At 40.2% G+C, this 21,388-nt stretch overlaps 1 protein-coding gene across 2 annotated transcripts in view; it reads left to right on the top strand.

The window, feature by feature from the left end:
* Nucleotides 1-21,388, top strand: part of gus (splA/ryanodine receptor domain and SOCS box containing gustavus) — a 164,990-nt gene that overhangs the window by 95,540 nt on the left and 48,062 nt on the right. The gene's annotated exons all lie outside the window — the stretch shown is intronic.

The following is a 21,388-nucleotide window of genomic DNA, read 5'->3' as shown; positions in this document are numbered from 1 at the left end:
GTTAAGTCTGGAGAGTATGGAGGCCAGCGCAATGGTCCATCACGACCAATCCATCGTCCTGGAAACATCTCACCGAAATAGTTTCTAACAACACGGGCCCAGTGCGGTGGAGCGCCATCTTGTTGGAAATACCCTGCACGGCGGATTTCTAGTGGTAGTTCATCAATGGCGTACTCCTGCAACATCTGTAAGTAAACGTCATAAGGTACTGTTGGTGTATCAAAGAAGTAGGGTCCAATAACTCCAGCGGCGGTCACAGCGTACCAAACATTCACTTTGGGGGAGTCTCGTTCATGCTCCCAAATGACTCGTGGGTTTTCGGTGGCCCAGAAAATCGTGTTGTGATGGTTCACAAATCCACTTGTGTGAAAAGTGGCTTCATCGCTGAATGTCATGACATTCCAATATCCCGACGGATATTCGTAATTTCAGCTAAAATCTGACAGCATTCCACCCGCTTACGTTTCTGCACCATTGTTAACGCTTGGCTGACTTGGATGTGGTATGGTCTCATCTCAAGGTCATGTTTCAAGATACGTCACACGGTTTTTTGAGGAATTCCTGTTTCCAAACTGCATCGTACACTTGATTTAGAAGGACTGTGCAACACGGCTCCCTGTACAACAGCGATATTCTCTTCACATCTTCCTGATCTTGGACGTCCTGCATTGCCTCGATACTTGTTAGCTACTGATCCCGTAGCCACAAACCGGTACACTGTTAAACGGCTTGGTGGGTCACGTGCAAATCGCTGTCGAAACTTTTCACGGACAAGGGTCGGCGAACCGTACACTTCCATCGCGCTAGCTACATATCTTCTTTGCTCCAGTGTCAATCGGTCGGCCATTATGTCACCTAAAAAGAGAAAGAGAAGAGATTGAAGACATTTCTAATGATCAGCTGTGCACCACCTACAAATCTAACAATACATGTTCCAATACATTTCGATCATAACTGTATTTCTGACCTCTCCGTGTTTTGTCCATTACATGTTAACATAATTTTGACTAACCCTGTATATTTATCGAATTTAAAAGTTTTCATTTGATTCTTCCTCGTACTTGTAAATTGATTGACTTGGTTTATTTTACTTCGCTTCTCTGCCACTTTCGGCTATTCATGAAGATGAGTGATATGATGAAACTGATGAAGAGACACTCACAAAGAACACCCATGCCTAGGCTGAGATTCGAACCTGGGACCTCTGGCGTCGTAGCAGAGGTCATCCGCTTACTTCGTCGAAACCTTGTAATCCGACACACGCACACTGCTTAGTAGGAAAAATAGGTGCACGTGGAAGCGCTACTCCTAACAAAAATTCTCCGTTTGACCATTCATCTGTAGTCTCGGCAACGAGATTCTTACGTTATCAAGTGAAAGCCCGAAGATTCCATACGTAACTTTGTTCGAGTTCTTGTTGAGGTAACACACCAGTCGAGGAACTTATCTCATTGCCCAACTTTGGAGCCTGGAAAGCTCCCCCTTCCTCCTCTTGCCAGAGGCTTGCTGCCTTTGACTTATTACAAGTACTTCTTGGCGAAATCCGTTATACACAAAGATGTTAACGGGATGGACCTTCTCACGCATGAGATGAGAATACTTAATTTATGTAATTTAGTTCTAATATACTCTCATCTTTATTTTACATCTCTCTCTTTTCCCCCTCTTTCTTTACTTTCTTTTTCCCATTTTTATGAGAGACGAAGAGGAGAGGGAGGAAGAAAGGAAGGAAGAGAGAGGCGGAAGAGAACTTATCTTCTGCTCTCCTCAACAACTCGTGTAGGAGGAAGGCAGGAGAGTTCCTGCTTCTCTTCTTCATCTTCCCCCTGTCCTGTATTCTTACTCCATCAGAGAGAAAGAAAGAGAGAGATAATGCTACTCTCTCTCTCTTTTGAAATATAGAGCCTCCCTGATTCTCGGTGCCTTGTAATCAAGAGGTCCCGGATTCGATACCCAGTGGTTGGGATCCCACTTTAACCCTAGAGCACTAACGCATGAGTAAAATGTATTCACTCTCCACTTTTTTCGTTGCTCCTCCCTTCCATGCCACTCCCAAATATGCCTCGGGGCATTGGTTGACAACAAGATGCCAAAGGGAGGGGTTGACGTCATCTACTGTCTCTGCACAACTGCTCTGTTAATAGAAGCTTGGGAGTAATTTTCTCATAGTTAGTATGTGTAGAAAATGTGGTGAGTAAGATTTACTCATGTTTAGCATTAAAGGTATGCATATTTGTGAGTAAAACTGACTCTTGTTCAGTATGTAAGAATGAATAATAGTAGCATTTTTCTTACAAATTCACTGATAATGTATTAATTGATTGCATTGTTGTTTGAAATTCACTTTATGCACAGAAAGGCTAATCGGGACTTGACCTACAGTTTAAAGTGGGATCCGAACACTATGTTCCTCCACCGGGTATCGAACCCGGGACCCCATGATTTCAAGGCGACGCCACTGCAATGTCGGGGAGGCCAACTACATATTGCGTCAAGTGCAGCAAGCCTATTTCCAGTTATCATGAAAGCAAAGTTAATCCAACATGCACCTGAATATAAAACTGTTCGCTTTTCCATTCTTTTATATTAATTTACATAATAACTTTTATGTATATTTTTATAATAATTATTATTGTCGTAAATAAATATTAGTTAATTATATTACTATGTATTATGTAACTTAATTATGAATAAACATACCAATATATAAAGTTTTCATTAATTCTTTGCTTAAAACAATAATAATAGAAGATGTCATTTTTACTCATGGTTAGTAACCACTAGGTAAAATGAGGTTAGTGTTCTAGAGTAGGTCCAGTCTGATTAACCTAATTGTGCATAAAGTGGACTTAAAACCCCAAATCAACCAAGCAACCAATCTTTTGGAAAAGATCCCTCCCCCCTTCCTCCCCCCCTCTCTCTCTCTCTCGTTCATGGTCGCTGTACTATCCCCATTCACAGCCAACTAGTTTTAAGAAACAGAACTGCTTCTGCCACATTCTTCTTTATTACAGAAACCAGCCGAGTAGGAAGGAGTCCGCAGGGTTGAGTATGTTACTTAAAAAGTAACTCTTTCTTTGCTTCCAAGAGTAACACTTTACTGTTTCTCTGTAATACCTATAACTTTACACGCACAAGTTCAAAACATCACAAAAAGCATGTTTCACCGTGGCAAATAATACTTCCAATTCTGAATATATCACTGTAACAGGAATAATGTAATGAACTATCGTTTCATTACGTTACTACCCAACTTTGAAAGTCAGTACTTTTTTCCAGCTCCTGTAACCGAGTAAGTTACTCACAACCTTGCATAATAGCGACGGTGATCTTTTCATCTGGCACACCGTAGAGGCGAGTGTAAGGTGTTCCTATACGATTCCTAAGTCGTTATGGTAAGGTTGTTGCCTAGTAATCGATGTGTATCGGGTTCGATGCCCGGTGGAGCTACATACTGGTTCAACTGTAAACTGTAGGCCCAGTCCCGATTTACCTATTTGTGTATAAAGTAAACAAAAAGTCGATAGGACGTCTGACCGCCACGTGGAAGACCCAGGTTCGATTCCCGGTGTTGCTGATTTCAGGGGGATTCCAACCATGGCTCTGGGGTTCACTCAGCTTCTTATAAATGGGTAGGAGGTGTTCAAGGCAACCGGAGCCTGGTGTTGATGCCTTCACGGTATGTTGCAATGTGCTGGTGGGTTTTTGCTTCACTGTTTTTTTTAACCAGCAAGTACAGTTCGTTAAGGAGCGGTTTCATTCTGCCTGCTCTCGATTTCGTAAATGGACATCATAATTCCTGCATGCTATGGTTTCGTTCTGCCTTCTCCAGACAGGTGTTACTACACGTGTTTCTCTGTACCCGATTGCCTTGGCGCTTTCCTATCTCGTATCCAAGGACTTTCAAGGCAGAATTTTTGCTTCTGCTTCCGTGAAATTTTCAGTATCATGTTATTAGCTGCGTTTTCGTTGTTTTGATTACTTGCAGTTATAATCATGGTAAGTACGATAAGACCATGTCAAAATATGATTGATTTCTTGTATCTTCTGTTGGAAGTGTAAATTTCGAAAGTCCTGTGCGTTTATTTAAACTTAGCTTGTGTGTTTTGGGGTTAAAGATTTGCTTTCACTGCCCTTCTACTCATTGTTCATATCGAAGTTCATATCGAAGTAAGGCATTTTTCTCTAGATCTCTTCCACCAATATTTCCACGTAGTACACTTGGGCTGCATTGTGGCTCTGGCGACTGCACTCTGGGCTAGTGTTGCGTTCTGTCTGTGTGTGTTTGTCCCTTCATTAATTTTACTTCATCACCATTCAATGTCATCATTTGTTTGAGTTCTTGTTTTTAAGTTCACTTGATGCACAGAAAGCTAATCGGGACTGGACCTACAGTTTGAAGGGGGATACGAACAACTAGGCGCCTCCACAGAGTATCAAATCTGGCAGAAAATTGCGTAATCTAACCACATTTTTATTGCGTATGTTTGTGCATTTAGCCAAAACAAAGTTTATTCCCGAGCTGCAGTCGCGGCGGAGTGCCTCGGAATTTAATAATTTGTTGCAAAATAAAGGTTTCCTGCAATTACATAGCTTAAGCGTAAAGAGGTGTCCCGGGTTCGAATCCTGGCCTGAACATGTTCGTAATTTGTGAGTGTACCTTCACCAGTTTCATCATATCATCACTCATCGTCGCGATGAGCCATACGTTGTTGGAAAGCGACGTAAAATAACCAAATAAGTCAATAATTAATATTTATGTTTCGCGTTTCTCGTCAACCTCAGTACATTTCACCAAGCAGGAACTGCGACGTTTGAGCTTTTTATCACCCTGATTTCACAGGGTTTCTAGTCGAACAAGAAAACTTATATCCAAGGCAATGGGAATGTTGCAAAATATGCGGAAATTTATTATACTAGCGCTCTTGCGTAGAGAATGCTAGCGATACTTATTAGCTTGTTGAAGTGGATGAGTTAGCATTGTAGTTTATTTGTAAACATATTAGAAATTAACTTTTATGCAGAAATAGATTAATCATGTCATGGCCTACGTTTGAAAGTGGGGTATGTGCATCCACCCTGAGCTTTTGATTTGGAAGCGTTATCGAGGCGAGAACATCATCATACCTTTTGAAATTCTTCGTATGACATTTGAGAATTTTTGTTTTATCTTTATTATGCCACTTCTTGAGACGTGTAAATTGGATATCTAGAATCTTGATGATTATTTGTAAAAATGTCATATTTTATGTATACTAATTGCAGAATCAGTCCATTAGGAATTGCAAACTTGTGAGGCTGTGAATACATATAAAATATGGAAATTATATGTAAAAATCATCAATATAAAAAAAGGTAAAGTGCTCCCCTGTGCTTAGCACCACGCCATGAAGGCGTATAGGGGGTGTGGGGGTAACGCCCCACACTTTCTTGATCCGGTCGTGAGTGGGGGTGATGTGATCAGCATCACGCCCCTGACCGCCTTTACCCCCAGTGGGCGCCGGGGCCGCTTCCAACGTTAGAAAAGTTACCGGATTTGAACCGGCCAGGGATCGAACCCGGTACCTTTAGCATGGTAGTCAGACGCGTTACGGACTACAAAAATTGCTAAACCCTTAAAATATAAAAATAGCATTATTCGACGTTACATACCGCGATTCGCAAAGATAATGCAAACCGCACATTGATGAGTAGAGTGCCACACACGTAAATTTGCCGTTGCGTAGAAACGAATTTTCGTTTCGTCTCCCTCTCTCTTAGCATCATGTGTTCTACCCTGCTCGAAACTCGCGCAAACATCATTGAAAACAATTGAATAGCGCTCCAGCTCGCGGTTCCCACCGTTCGGTAGGGACGCTAATGTGGCAATATAGCACGGCGTAGTGCTTGCTTCTTTTATGCAGTGCATGTTCATTGGCTAGCTAGTAACTAGTGTTGCCAACTGTAATAATGAAGCACTATTTCTGTCACGGAAGGGGAAAAGGCAGGTAAAGTGGCGGTGAGTTTTGTTGGATTGGAAGCACCATATTTTTATTTTATACTAAGTATTTGACCGGTTTGACGTTGTGTGCGTGTATTGCGTGTGTGTATGTAAAAGTGTGTGTTTGCTAATGAACGTTAAATTCCATAATGCCTCCAGTTCTGTCGAAGTTGAAATCAAAAACCTTGCATAGCCAAGCTCGGGAAATTCTAAGCAACGTGCACGAGATCATGAAGGAGGAAGCCAGTCATGGTGTTAGCATCCCAATAAAGCATTTTGGCAAGAGAGCAGCGAACAGCAGCAACAAATTGTTCATATTTCATAATTTTGGAATTGTTCAAAATAAATAAATTATGTGGCTCCAACATCATTTCAACTCCGGCTCCGGCACGTGTTCTTGTAGAAATTGCATAGAGGAGGCTGTCATTTTTGCTGCTTAATGCGATACATATTGTTTTCTGTGTTAAAATTGCCATGCTTTGATGGGTGACCAAGTTCATAGCAGGGCCGGCGGAAGGGGAGGGCGAACCGAGCGGCAAAATTTGAAGAGAAGAAAAAAATAAGCCTATTGAAAATTGTGATCGAGCGAGATATTCTTTTGCGCTGAATAGTATTGAAATAGCATAAGAAGTCTCATTATTTATTTTATATTTTGATGTTTTAGTTAGGAATATATTGATTTTCAATTTTCCGTTGCTGCGTAATGACCGGGGGGGGGGGTCGAAATAGAGCGGCATCTGCCGCCACCTCACAGGGAGGCAAAATGACTAGCGCCGGCCCTGGTTCATAACAAAAGAAAAAGCCGCGCAGCTTATCGTCTAGTGGCAGTATATGTACTTGTTATTGTTGTCGAAGCCGGCATCCTTTGTAAATGTACAACAAAGGCAACCGACTGTCGCAGATCTCAGAGAGGAAATAATAATACTGTTTGAGGAGGAGTGTTATGGTGCAATTGTAGCGGTTTAACACGTTGGCATGTTATTATCTGCCGTTGCAGTTCCATACCAGTGTATACGGGTTTTGGGAGTGAAAAGTTAGAACGCCACCAGTGCATTAATGCAATGAAAAGTAATATATACGTATATATTTTTTTTATTTTGTTTGAAATCACTCAAATAAGGAATCGTATGAAGAAGTCTTCTTTGCAGCATTTTTGGTAATTTTACTTATGTGTTAGTTCATATTTTGCGAATTTTTAGTTCATATGTATGTAGCTACATACAAAGCCACTTGTCAGTACATATTAATCCTAGTCCTGGTATAATGCATGATGTTTAAAACTCAACGTTAGATAGACCTGAATTCTCTAATTTTATTGTTGTACGTAACAGCTGTGCATCGGAGCACTGCAGCGATTTTTCTATCTGCTCCATTAGCAACACTGCTTCTTTAGTTGTTTCGCGCATCGCACGGCAGAATTAACTGTGCTGGACTCTACATAATTGAGTGCACATTTAGTTACCCCGACTCCTGTATCATTCCGTTGATAAAGCGATTGGTGGTGAAGGAAGGGTATGTTTTACTGCAAAATATATTGTAAATGTTAGTAATATTTACACTCATGCTGTTTCTACAATGGTGCCTATTTTAAATTGAACGCCCTATATGAGAATATGTATTTACATATAAATCCGTTACCTGGCAATCCCTTGATTTTAAATACGCGGGGGCAATCGCTATTTACCTAGTCCGCCCCTGTTTAAAAATTAATGTTTATGCGTTTCCTTACACGGCAAGCCAGCGACTCTACTGATCCAACTCAAGGGCAAAAAGAAAACAACTCCTTCACAGTCTGTAATTAATGTAAATAATATAAATGCCGAGGTCGCTTTGCCACTTTTCAACATATGGCGCAGAAGGAAACCAAATGTGAACTATCCCTTTCCATTCTTGAAACCGGATGTTGTCAGCTGCTGTGGAAGCAAAGGGCTGTGTCGGGAGAGACAAAGAAGCCTGCTGAAATAAAATACCTTTTCCATTTTGGGGTGAAAGCACTTGAACAATAATTGTCTACCCTGTCGCTTTCTAAATTTGGAAAGGTACGGCGTACTTATATCCAAAAAGTGCATTTACCTGAACAATACGGACTCCCCACCCCCCTTCGAGAAGGACCATTGTAACTGTGTGTGTCCAGGCCCAAGAATTTAGCTGAAGGGTACTAGTTTCCCGTGCCCTCATCTTGTCGGCTTCCGTGGCGGTGCGGTTATCACACCTCGCTATGACACCAGAGGTGCCGAGTTCGACTCCTCGCCTTCATCAATTTTATCATGTCATCACTCATCTTCATTTTCGCGATTAGCCAGAAGTTGCAGAAAAGTGAAGTAAAGTAAACCAAATCGATCAATCAATCTTTCTCATCTTGTCATATCAATTTGGCTTAATTCTCTACTTTTAATTCAGGACAGACAGCACAAACATCCATGTCTTACACAGTGGCGTAGTGATGACGTCGTCGCTTTGTGGTCAATGTACCGGGTGGCCAGAATTAAAGTTATCCAACTCAGAGCCCTCCGTAGCCTGTGTGAGGCATCGTAGAACTCTGGAATTTGGTGAATCCAGTATGCAGACCATGGGGAAGAGGATGGCGATAAAAATTGTTCAATTTTCCACCACCAGGTTGAAATGTGGCGCTGGTCTTCCATGATAGGTTGTACAAATAATCACGTTACGTGATAAAGCTGAGTTATTTAGTGGCTGGAAGTTGCGAGAAAATAATATCTCGTTTATTGCAAGGTAAAGGAAATCCATAACCAATTGGAGCAGTTTGTCATTATTACAACCCATCATGGCAGTACAGCGCCACATTTCAACCTGGTGGCGGAAAATTGAACTATATTTTTTATCGCCATCCTCTTACCCATGGTCTGCGTAGTGGATTCACCAAATTCCAGAGTTCTACGATGCCTCAAACAGGCTACAGAGGGCTCTGAATTGGGTAACTTTATATCTGGCCACCCGGTATATACCGAGTTCTAAAGCGGGTGAAAGCACACAGTGATTTGGATTCCACTTTATGCCTTTCTATGCATAAAGTGAACATGTTTTTATCCAGGATTTGAACCCGGGACTTGCGTTATCGTAACACATTGTGGCAACACAGATGTCAGCCTGTCTATCGAACCAGCGTCTTCTCATGTAAGATCTGTTCTAATGCATCTTATAAAGGAAATAAGTTTTGTTATTTTGAGTCGCTTTGTGCATTTGAGGCTAATCGCGACGATGAGAATGAATGCTGGATAGGTTAAAATGATGAGACACTCAGGAAGCCGGGCAGTGCTCCCCCTCTCGAAATAGACGACGTACAGTCTCACACACTTCTGGGTTTTAACAATCCCAATGAGATTGTTACAGCCCAGAAGTGTCCATGACTGTTACACGAGTCTAAAGACCTCTATTCCTGAACTACCCCTGAAATGGACAGCCAGACATTCCAAGTTCGGTCGACACCGGGTCGAAATGCAACCATAGCCTCCACGTGCATTTTTTACCGTTAGTTTCACCGCTTGATTCGATGCGGGTATTCAGAAGGGAACCTTCCTGTTACAGATAACAGCTCTCTTTCACAAAGAATATCTACGTACTCCGCATGGTGTAATAACCTAAGAGTGGCCTCCTTGATCAAAGAACAATTTATGTACGGTGTGGAGGGAAACTTGATTTTACTTTACTTACCGTCGCTATTCTGCCACTTTTGGGCGATGAGATGAGATGAAATTGGAACCCTATGGCGTCGTAGCGCGCTGTACTAGCCACGGAGGCCTTTATACCGACACACGTCCACTGGACACTGCCGGCTTGTAACAATTCCATTGAAAGTCAATGTATTCATTACAAGCCGGCAGTGTGCGTGACTACATCAGGGTGAACAACTTTTCTTTTTTTAAACTTCTTTTCGAAATTATTTATTCAGTAAAAGCAAACATATAGCACAATACACAAAAATTAACAGAAAATATATATTCAACATGGTATAGCCGACCTCCTTTTGAGTGTAACAAGTAATTTTAATCATATCATCATTCATTCTCATCGTCGAAATTACCTAAAAGTGGCAGAAAAGCGACGCTAATGAAACAAATAAATTAAATCAAATCCAATCAATAGGTCATGTTCTTATGGATGACCGAAGTGCATTCTGAAATGATAAATATATTTCCTGGCAAGCTGTTGCATGTAGAAGAGATTTGCTTTGCCTTGTAATCAAGGGCTCCCGTGTTCGATTCCTGGTGGAGGACATAGGGTTTTGGTTCCTTCTTTAAACTGTATTCCAGTCGGAGTAGCTTATCTGTACATAAAGTGGACTTGCAAAATTTTTTGGTCTTCCAGAAAAAATGCATATTTATCCTGTATGCATGCAATTACGCAGAACAGGTTCGTGGTTGCCAGTGACAATTATATTCATGTCTCCCAAGACAATGTAAAGCAAGTTCTAATATGCTAAATACAAACCGTAAAGGTAATTAGCACCATAAATACTTGGTTTTTCGTAACACAAACAACTTGAAATAGGAGATGGAACGTGTGTATGGGTGGTGACGTTGATTTAAAGAGAAGGGTTACGCCCTCCAATATCATCTTAACGGCGTCTGCTATTCATGACACTGTTTTCATAGCACGTGTGTTGCCCAAAGAAAAAATAAGTGGCATCTATGAATCTATGTTTTCGAAATACGGAACAAAATGTTTTTGAGGGCTATACAGCACAGCCAACGTGAGAAAAGCCCCGCTTCTCTCGTTTTCGCTTCGCTTTTTGCCATGTGTATAACTTCCCTGGCATAAAAAAACTTCAACAAGGTTAAATACTACGTCGCTTTCGCTGTGTACAGTTTTTACCTACATGATGACACAAACACTTGACATTGAGTAAAGGCGACGACGATGTGTTGAAGAACGCCGCACGTGTCGGCAATGCAAGGGCAGGATTTCACGATAAGCAACCGATTGCATCCCCCACACTCCCTCCACTCGCTTACTGTTGAAAATTCGACCACAGCGCCAGAGGTTTTTTTCTCATCTTGTTCGAGGTGTGTTGTTGAAACGTGTAAGCATGGATGCCTTGGAAGTTTTGTCGATGCTGTACGGCGACATCCTATATATACAGTTACAGTATTACATGTTAACGGTTAGGTCATTGGCTGGAAATGCGGGGCTTGCTGGTTGATAATTTCCAAGCAGGGAGGACGAACTCGAGATATTTGAGGCGTACAGCGTATCTCTAAAGCTTCCGGGCTGATAATGCAAGGAAGGAAGTGAAAGGGTACAGCCTTCGTGTTATCTGAACGAGATAAGAGGGATTACAACAGTGCCAACACTCGTCCCAGTACACACGTTTCGATTTCGACATTTAGGTGCCATTTGGTGACTAATGCATAGGCGGTATATGTGAAAAATTAGTCGCTAAAATTTCATTCAGTAGTGCAAAGTCGTTTTGCCAAGTTTCAACGACAAATTACATTAATCCATGCCTTATTTGCATCCAATCTCTCTCACACATGCTAGTTGCAAACTGTTTACCTTTGTTCTCTACATTAATTTCTTTTTTAAAATTCTTTATTATATAAAAATCCTGTATTTGTATATTTATAAAGTATTAGTATGCTATTCTGTATTCATTCTTATTCAGGTTTTTCACTGCAACCTCGAGGCTTTCAGATCTTGCGCCATACGTTTCATGTCAGCGAAGGATCCACTTAATGTAATATTATGTATCGTCTGATATCTTCTCCAAATCCTTTCCCCGCTAACCATTCCTTCCAGTGCGCCGTTTAACAGGCTCTTCCTTCTTAGGTAGTGCCACAGCAAATTTATATTTCCTTTATTGATCACTTCCAGCATTACTCTTCTTTCCAACACATTTTTACTGCTTGCTTGGCCTGCTTTGGCCTTCGGACCTATCAAATATTACTGCAATTTATGCTTGCAGATAGCATATAACATTATGGGGATTAACATGACGTATCTTGTGCAAGAATGAGTTGAGAGATGAGTGGAAGAATAATGAGGAAAATACATACAGAAGCAGTGCAGAAAACTTTTGAGAACGAAAGCACATTTTACCTTGCAGTAATTATATTTTGCTCTGGATGATTATTTTTAGAAGGAAGTATTTTTTGATTTGAACGTTTCATATTTTCATTGAAAGAGGTGCCAAGGATTGCTGTCTATAGAGATGTGGAGTCCAAATAAAATAGGGTGACAGGAACCGATTGGGGAACTGATAAAAAGCACATTTCCATGCTGCAGAATGTGCTGGACCAGTCACAACACACCTCAAAAGTTTCAGTTCCTGTAATTCTCTTCCAGAGCAGCAGTTGTAGTGGTTTCATTTCCCATATTGCCAGGTCCACGGGGTTGAGGTCAGGCGACCGCAGTGCCCATTCCACAAGGTCCCTTCTACCGTCTGGGAAACACATCGTCGAGGCTGTGTTAGCCGATCTCCGTTGCTAATTTGTTTGTACCGCGCGCTTCAACGCCAGGGGTCTCGGCTTCGAATCCCGGCCTGGTTGTTCTTTGTGACTGTCCCATCATCGTATCGCGGTCAGCCCAAAGTGACTAAGTAACAAATAGCAAATCCATCATGTGTCAGAAAAGGTTATAGCCACACTGTATATATTTTGATAAATCCTAGAAAATACTACTTTAACAATAGGCTGCAATTAAATTGGTCCGTTTTGGAGAGGATTTTGGTCACTTGTGTCAGCATTTGGGACCTTTTATCTAGTATCCACCACCTCTGCAAGAAGAGCACAACAGTGTCTCAAGCCGCGATCATCGACATTACTGCTAATAATCGGCTGTGGGAAAACGTAGTTTTAAGACCTTGTCAAGATTACTAAATATATACCTGCATGGCCGCGGTTCTGCAACGCATTTGCTGGCAATTAAAAATTGCTGTGTTCAGTAATAAAAATTAAGTCCACGCAATCGCGCGACACGGTTCATTCACGTACCGTTGCTAGGTCGCTAATCGTCTTTGTGGAAAGCGGCATCGCTTTTTATTTGGCGTTTCACGGTAGGTGCCGGCGTTTGCGAAAACCCTATGCCTCGCCGTACGAACTTGTTTATTCCGTTTGCCACTTAGTTTAACACGGAGGGAAAAGTGGGTTTCGACGCGGTTGTGTAACCGGGAGAGCATTTTACCTGGCAAAAGGTGAGAGGCCGCGGTGGCTCAGTCGGTAACGCGTCTGACTACCATGCTCAAGGTCCCGGGTTCGATCCCCGGCCGGTTCAAATCCGGGAACTTTTCTAACGGTGAAAGCGGCCCCGGCGCCCACCCAGCGTCGAATAACATGGGTACCTGGGGGAAACCCTGGGGGGTAAAGGCGGTCAGGGGCGTGATGCTGATCACATCACCCCCACTCACGACCGGATCAAGAAAGTGTGGGGCGTTACCCCTACACCCCCTATACGCCTTCATGGCGTGGTGCTATGCACAGGGGAACACTTTACCTTTTAAAAGGTGAGAGGAGACTCGTATCGAGAGAAAACAACGCGAGTCGGTGAAAGGCACGACCGAGCGGCAATCGGAACACGTCGACCTTGAATATTTTTTTTTCAGTTGTGTGTTGGTCCGGAATGATAGGGAGTTTGATGCCTTCCAGAAAGAATTACCAGAGCTGTGTTTCTCGGACACCACTCCCCCAAAAGGCTTATCAGTACTAAAATAAAGTAATGAAAATGTACTTTTGTACTAGATTGTACTATAATTGATGGTTATTTATTTCGTATGAACTTGGAAGGCAAAGGTTATTATTATTTGGACCACACTGCTTTGAAGGACAGTACCAAAGAAAATTTATGCACACTACTACTTACGATAACATACATAATATATTAATCAGGAACTTTTCGTTGCAACGTGCCACCACAATCATAACTCCAGGGTATGGAGATACGAATTGGCAACCCACCGCTTCTTGCTCCGGCTGAGTTCTCACCCAGGGATCGGGATTAAAACGACCCACATTCCTCCAGGAAGGAAACCACCGAATTGCGACCCGTGACAGTAAATAAAAATTTCAAATACTTTATAATTAAAATGTCCAAAATCTTGAATCACTAATCGCGCGCGTGCACATATTGATTCGCACAAGTTAAGAATTATATTTTGTTGGGTCATGCACGCTCGTAGGCAGTGATAAGCAACTTATTTACACGAGAGTCCGCGCACCGCCTTCACAGTTAATAGGAAGACCTCAACTGCCTACCTCAAGCGCGAGGCGCAGCATAACAGATTGCTCTATCTTACAATAATACAAACTCATAACATAAAATAACACAAGAAAAACTGATAATTTATATAACACATCAATGTTAATTAGCGATAGTAAGCTAAAGTTCAGGTTGGCAAAAATTAAAAATGCCATCGTGGAAGTTTTTACATCGCCAAAAACACGTAGCGTGGTTATTAAAAACGAGGGAGAAATACTTTGCTATAATATTACAATATTAAACTATATAGAAATAACTAAACTGATTTTATCAAATAAATCATATTTGCCCTTGCACATAAAAATGATTAAATAAAGATTGTTATAACGAAGACAAATTACTTCAATCCTGTACATTGTTGAACAAAAATCGATATTAAGAAGAAATGTATTTAACTTGTGATTAAACAACAAAATTTGCAGGAAAGATAGTAATAATCCTAGCCATTTTGGATTTGAAAAACAATGAAAACGTTGCATATATTATTTGGGATAATTATTAGCCTATAAATTCTGAATAAATGTTGCAAAAATGCGCGAATAATATAATAACATAAGATAAAACGTAAATATATACATGAATTATGGAAACAATTAACTATAAATAAGTTAATACAAGTTCTTAACTTGAAAGTATACGAATAAGATAAATGCCAATAGACGACTGAAATCTGCCTAACATGGCGGTCGTTACATCGTCAACTAGATCTAACATACTTTATTATTCGATAAATATTCAGTTATGTATTTATTTGACAACCTTGTTTTTCAACAAAATTTGGTGATCTTAAGGACACGCAAGCTTGATAATAAATATATGACTTATATCTATAATTTAATCATTTATATTATTACTATTATTGTTGTTGTTGAAACACTTGGTTCGGACCCCCCCCCCCCCGAAATATATTTCTAAGCCTCGCGTCAGGTTAAGTTTGCTGCAGGTTTTCACATATGTAGATCCAAACGTGCGCGCAGAATATAGTTCCGCTGAGACGGGTTCCATTCCGACACAGCTACACACTTGCAACAAAACAGTTATTTAATGTGTAATATACAGAATTAAATGATACATCCATTAGCAGGTATCGACTAGATCGGTTGCAATCACTGTGCAGACGACGAACTTGAATCCGCAGATTCGCCAACTGGGCAATCGGTAGCACTGAAGGAACACAAAAGCTCAAGAGCGAGTTGAGTGAGACTGAATACGTTGCAAAGCGCGTGCAATTAGTGTTGCACATCCCACTATTTTAAGTCTATTTTTGTCGTGCTTCATTGCTTAGATACGTGCCTGTCTCCCTCTCTATTTGTTTCTCTTCCTCTCTCTCTCTTTCTTTCAATTAATCTTCTTCCCGTTTCTCTATCCTTCTCTTTCCTTTTGTTTTCTTTTTTCATCTGTCTCTCTCTCCTCCTACCTTTCTTTTTCTCTTTTCTGTTTCTTTCTAACAATTTCCTTCTTCCTCTGTTTCCATCGGGACTAGACCTCCGGTTGAAAGTTGAATTTGAACGAATATGTTCCTGTACCACGTATCGACCTCGGTACCCCTTGATTACGAGGCAAACTACACCGCCACGGGGATCGGCCGAACATTGGAGAGGATAATAGACGCTGCGAATGTTTGGGAGTCTCAGCTGACGAAACGCAACGCTGAGAGTGCCAGACTCATCTCCGAAGGTTCTAAGTTCGATTCCTCGTCAGAACGTTCCTGTTCTATTTTTATTCATTGTCAAGAATTGTTTACAATGCCTACATGTAATTAGAATGTGTGTTAGACCTTCCACACTTTCTTTATTTAGCTTGAGATCCTATATCCATTTCGTAGGGTGTGCCAGGAATTCCACTCAACCTATTCGACGATAATGTAGCAGGAAATCATGTAATTTTTTTTCTTGTCCCTGCATTGTGATTGGCTCCTGGCATTTAGAACAAAGCCTTGAAACAAAGTAAATCTTGTGTAACTAATGTTTGCCACGTCAAGATTGAAGGTAGGAGCTTCGTGGCCTTCCTTATATAAGGTGTCGCCATAGCTAATAAGTTTCCTCGTAAGATATGCTACGATATCTCCACTCGACATATGCACTGGAAATCAAGCTCCTTACTGCGTGTGGCGAACGCATTAAGTGTGTTTTCAATCGGGACTGAACCTACAGTTTAAAGTGGGATACAACCAACCAACCTAACGGGTATCGAACCCGTCACCCCTTAAGGCGACACCGTTACCACTACGCCACCTGGGAGGCTCTAACGTTACTCGTTCAACCCTATTTCTACTGCCATCGTGCAATTACTGAAATTTTGGTTTTGCCTATACAGTAAAACCTCGTTATTCCGGACTAATGGGGGGATAAGTTGACCGGTATAACGAAAGTCCGGATTAACTGAAAGAACCTAAAAGAAGAGTAGAAAGTGCATTAAAACTCCGTTTATAGCAACAAAACACGTTTATTATGGTGTATTTCAAGGGCATAGGCTTAAATACACTATAGAGTACAGTACAAAGTCTGCGGGAAACAGAATTTCATCAGTGGTTGCCTTTCCTTTGGGAAGTTCTCTTGTTGACTTCCAGCCACATTTAAACCCTTGCATTCTGCTTTCTTTCGTTTGGCCTTTTGCCTGTCCGGATTATGCGAAGTCCAGCTTATCGGGGCCCGGATTAACGAGGTTTTACTGTATCCAAGAATTTCTATTTTTTCTTACTGTGGTATGCCTGTTGTGAAAGCTATTTGTCTTCTTTTCTGTGTTTATATGTGAGTAACACAAGCGTTAATTAAATAAGTTATAAAATTGCACTTATGGTGTTACTATATGTTAGGTGCCAAGTTCAATTGATATTTGAGGAGCTTTTAGGTTAGTGCTACGTTACCACTTTATAAATGTCACTTAAAAAACTTTATAAATGTTTGCTATGGTTTAGGCAGCGTGATATTTGAAAAGCGACTTTTATGTCGCTCTGTAGTTGACAATTGTAGTGTGCACGTATAATAATTTTAAGAAGTTTGTTCTGTATTTATTATTATTGAAGTGGAGATATTGATATATTTTTCTTTCTTTCCAGGTAATTATTTTCCACTTTAAAGATGGGAGTGACTTAGTAGGGTGGTAAGTTCATGTGGAAGTTACTAAATTTGTTCCATAAACATAATGCTAGGTAATTGTGTATGTATCGTATCACTTAATTAAAAGGGAATCGACATTAGTGAATGAAAAATTCAAGCTCTACCAGAACTCGAATCCGGGTCTCTGGCACACCGTGCCATTATCTTCTGTACAAACTTCTCTATTTTTGATTAATTTTGTATTTTTTGTTATTTTTCTTAGCTTTTCTTCCACTGTTGGCTAATCACGAAGATGAGAATAAGTTATCATTAGATGACATTCATAAAGGGACACTTAGAATAACACCCATGCCGAATCCGGGAACTTTAGTGGCGAGCTCAAGAGTTGCCGCCAACCTTTGGTTAAAACTCAGGATACAACTCCTTTCAGAATTCAAAGAGAAGAAAATAAGCTAATACCGTTCGAATGGTCTTCAGAAATGCTGGTTTGTGACTTTTGTTGATTTCCTGTGTGCTGACAACAACTATAACGGTACAGCATTTTTTTTTCTTTCTTTATACTTGATGGCAGAGCAGGGTACCGTAGAAAAACACCCAGTGTCTTTCCGTCCTTGTTACAAGTAGGTCGCAATATGCTCGAGAGATGTCGCCGTGCTTCAACAGGCGTGAAAGTTGATCAAAACACTCAATAGATGGCGTTGGTGTCCGCTGCGGTGAGAACGTGGATGAGGGGCGGTTAGGACATAGTCTAAACAGTGTTGCCACGTTAAGGGAAATTTCCTTTGCTGGTAAATTCAATGAAAATACCAATATTTCATGGAAATTTCAAGACACTAAACTATAGTCGTACCAGTGTTGTCACATTAAGGGAAATTTCCTTTGCTGGGCAATTCAATGAAAATACCAATATTTCAGGGACATTTCAAGACTATAGTCGAAACAGTGTTGCCACATTAAGGGAAATTTCCTTTGCTGGGAAATTCAATGAAAATACCAATGTTTCAGGGAAATTTCAAGACACTAAACTATACATGTGTGTATGCGTGTGTGGCATTCCATGTGAAAGTGCCCCATAACCTCAATTTTAAATTAAATGCAATACTGTAATTTTATCATATCTTGTGAGTGAGCAATCTAAAATTGTCTGTTGCACAAAAATTCAGTATTATACAAAATTAAGTTATAAAGTAGAAGGTATTTTACATATTTGTAGTTTATTTTAACTTTTGATTTAGTTGGGTTTTTTTTCTAGTGTGTCCCACACGTACACCAAAAAATAATTAATTTCTCCTTTAACTTACATTTCCCCCTCAACTCCACTAGAATATTGAAAGGTCTATTATTTTCTCTCTTTGTCTTAAATGTATTTTTCATCATTTGATAATTTTAAAAAAAATTAAATAAATTCCTTATTAAGTATAGAGGCAGTTTTTCTTGTCCCACCCGTGACACAAAATTGTTCACTTATAGCTACAAATCGGGGAAAGTATTTTAAGGATAGTTATGTTGAATCAAGTTAAGTTTCACATTACATTGCACAGAAACTGTAAGGTAAATGCTGCTTAACTATCAGTAGAATGGTTACTTTAATATAAAAAATGTGATCCTCGTATCCCACCGGTGACAATGGAATCGATAAGAAACATTCATGCGTGGCCAAGGTTCGAACCTGGGATATCTGGTCCGGTAGCGAGGACGCTGACAAGTCATGTGCATGTGCAATTAATTTAACATCTCCATATATATATATATATATGAACAAACCCAACAAAAATAAAACCACTGCTACTACCCATTATTAATATTAATACAGTAAAACCTCGTTAAGCCGGACCTCGCTTAATCCAGACAGGCAAAAGGCCAAAAAGAAAAAAAGCAATGCAAGGTTTTCAATGTGTCTAGAAGTCAACAATCGTATTCGTCATATTGCTCCGTAACTGACTCCCCTTGCTTTAAGCCAACACACAAATTTTTGAAGGCCTATGCCCTTTAAATAGACCATAATAAACGTGTTTTGTTGCTATAAACTGAGTTTTACTGCACTTTCTACTCTTCTTTTAGGTTATTTCAGTTAATCCGGACTTTCGTTAAACCGGTCAACTTATCCCCCCCCCCCATTAGTCCGGATTAACGAGGATTTACTGTATATGATTTCTTTAGATGAAGGGGAAAATTGGGCGAAGAAAGGGAATTTTTCACCTTGCAAAGGGAAATTGTGGCATCACTGACTCGATATTCTCTATCTCCGTGACTGGACGTTCATGGTATATCATCAGCTGTTATACGAAGTTGTAAAAGATTAGACGAACAATAGCGTATGTGTGTGTGTGTATTGATTTTCCAAATGAGTCCATTCGCTCCCTCCGTTCTTAGTGTGACTACTACGTCAGATGACTCATGGCACACTGCATGTGGGGTTAAAGCACTTTACTCGGAACCGGAGAAACAACACAGCTGGCGACTCCCTAACTGAATTTGCGTGCAATTACGGATAAAGCGTCCGGTACATCGGTGGATAAAAGTTGCATGCGCGCTGTTCTGGAATATAACCATTTCTGTGAGTGATTCTCATTATTTTCAACTGATTCTCATCGTTTTCAATTCTATTTCTCCAACTCAAAACCTCAAAATAATCTCCCAACTCAATCTTACTTAGAGTAAGTCCTTTGATATAGGCTACTCTTTGTTTTTTTTTCGTTTACACACCATGTCTTCTATAACATCATTACCACACGTGAACATGGTGTAAGGAGAGCCCTTCCTAAATACACCCAAATGTCAAATTCTTCTGCGTAGTACCCCCTAAAGTGCATTCTTGCATACTAACGCAGCTCTCACACCCACCATAATCCTCTGTGGGGCGTGTGTTTGCGATTGTCCATTCATTAATTTCGTCTAATCACCATTCATGCTCATGTTCACAGTCCAAAAAGTGCCAGAAAGGCGAAGTAGAATAAAACTAGTCAATCAGTTGCACACACTAATTGATTGGTATAGTTTATTTTACTACGAGTTTTGTGCCTCTTGGCTACTTTGCAAAGATGGGGATGAGTGATGAAATTGATGAATGGACATTCACAAACAACCAAGCCCGAGCGGGATTCGAACCCGGGACCCTTGGCGTCGCAGCGCGATGTGCTATCACTCGGCCACAGGGTCCGGCAGTTGCTCACACTAAAAAGAACTAAAGTTTTGGTTTGCACAACGGCGTTGATGTACAGTCAACGGCATAGGTAATGATAAGCAAATTGTCCACCGCTATTTTTATTACTTATTTATTTTATATCCTGTGTTGTTTTAAGGAATGAAACTATGTTGGTTCGAAGCAGGCATTGTTCTCTGCTAATTGGCGGCTTTGTTTCAATTCATTGTCATCACAATGTGTAATTCAGACCGAATGAAAATTGCTGTGGACAATTCACGTACTGTTTCTTTCGCCATTACGTGTACTTTATTTATATCGTCACATGAAAAAGTTTTATGGATATGAATACATAAAATTTATCGTCTCATCGAATAATATTTATTAGTCACAGCGTGACCAAATAAAATTCTCAAACCAAGATAAATAGTTTATTCTCTGACTGTTAGTATGAAAATAGCAGTTCATTATCATGCAATGTTAATTGGACTTTATCTCTTGTCTGGTGTCATCTCTCTCAAAACGTAGTAGTGTTAGAAAAGAGTAAGAAGTGGAAGCAGTAGACAATGGTTTAAATCCAATTAATATTGCATAGTGCTAGGACCAGTGAACATATCTGTTAAGATATTGCTGTTTAAAAAAGAAATGCATTACACTATTAATATTCGAGTTATTAATGAACAAAGCAGGTATGCAGTTACTGACAGACTCCTTTGAAAATAGAAAATTCACATGCACGTAATATGTTCACACTCAAATGTTGTTCTTCGTCATTGCACTAATAAATTATGTGGGTGATTATCAAGATAATGTCTGTACCGAATTGTAGTTTCGTAAAAATATGTTTTTAATTTTTATGTGGCAAATTTGCATTTATAAATAATGACCTAAAATAATTTAAAACACCAAATGAATATATCAATGTTCTACCGAAAATTCTGCAATTTTTTTTTCACCGACCTAAACAACACGTGGGAGGCAGACGGTGTGTCAAAA

This window comes from Lepisma saccharinum, chromosome 12 (genome assembly GCF_977018435.1).
Source record: "Lepisma saccharinum chromosome 12, izLepSacc3.1, whole genome shotgun sequence".
Classification (NCBI taxonomy): domain Eukaryota; kingdom Metazoa; phylum Arthropoda; class Insecta; order Zygentoma; family Lepismatidae; genus Lepisma; species Lepisma saccharinum.
This window is presented reverse-complemented; position numbering and strand designations above follow the sequence as displayed.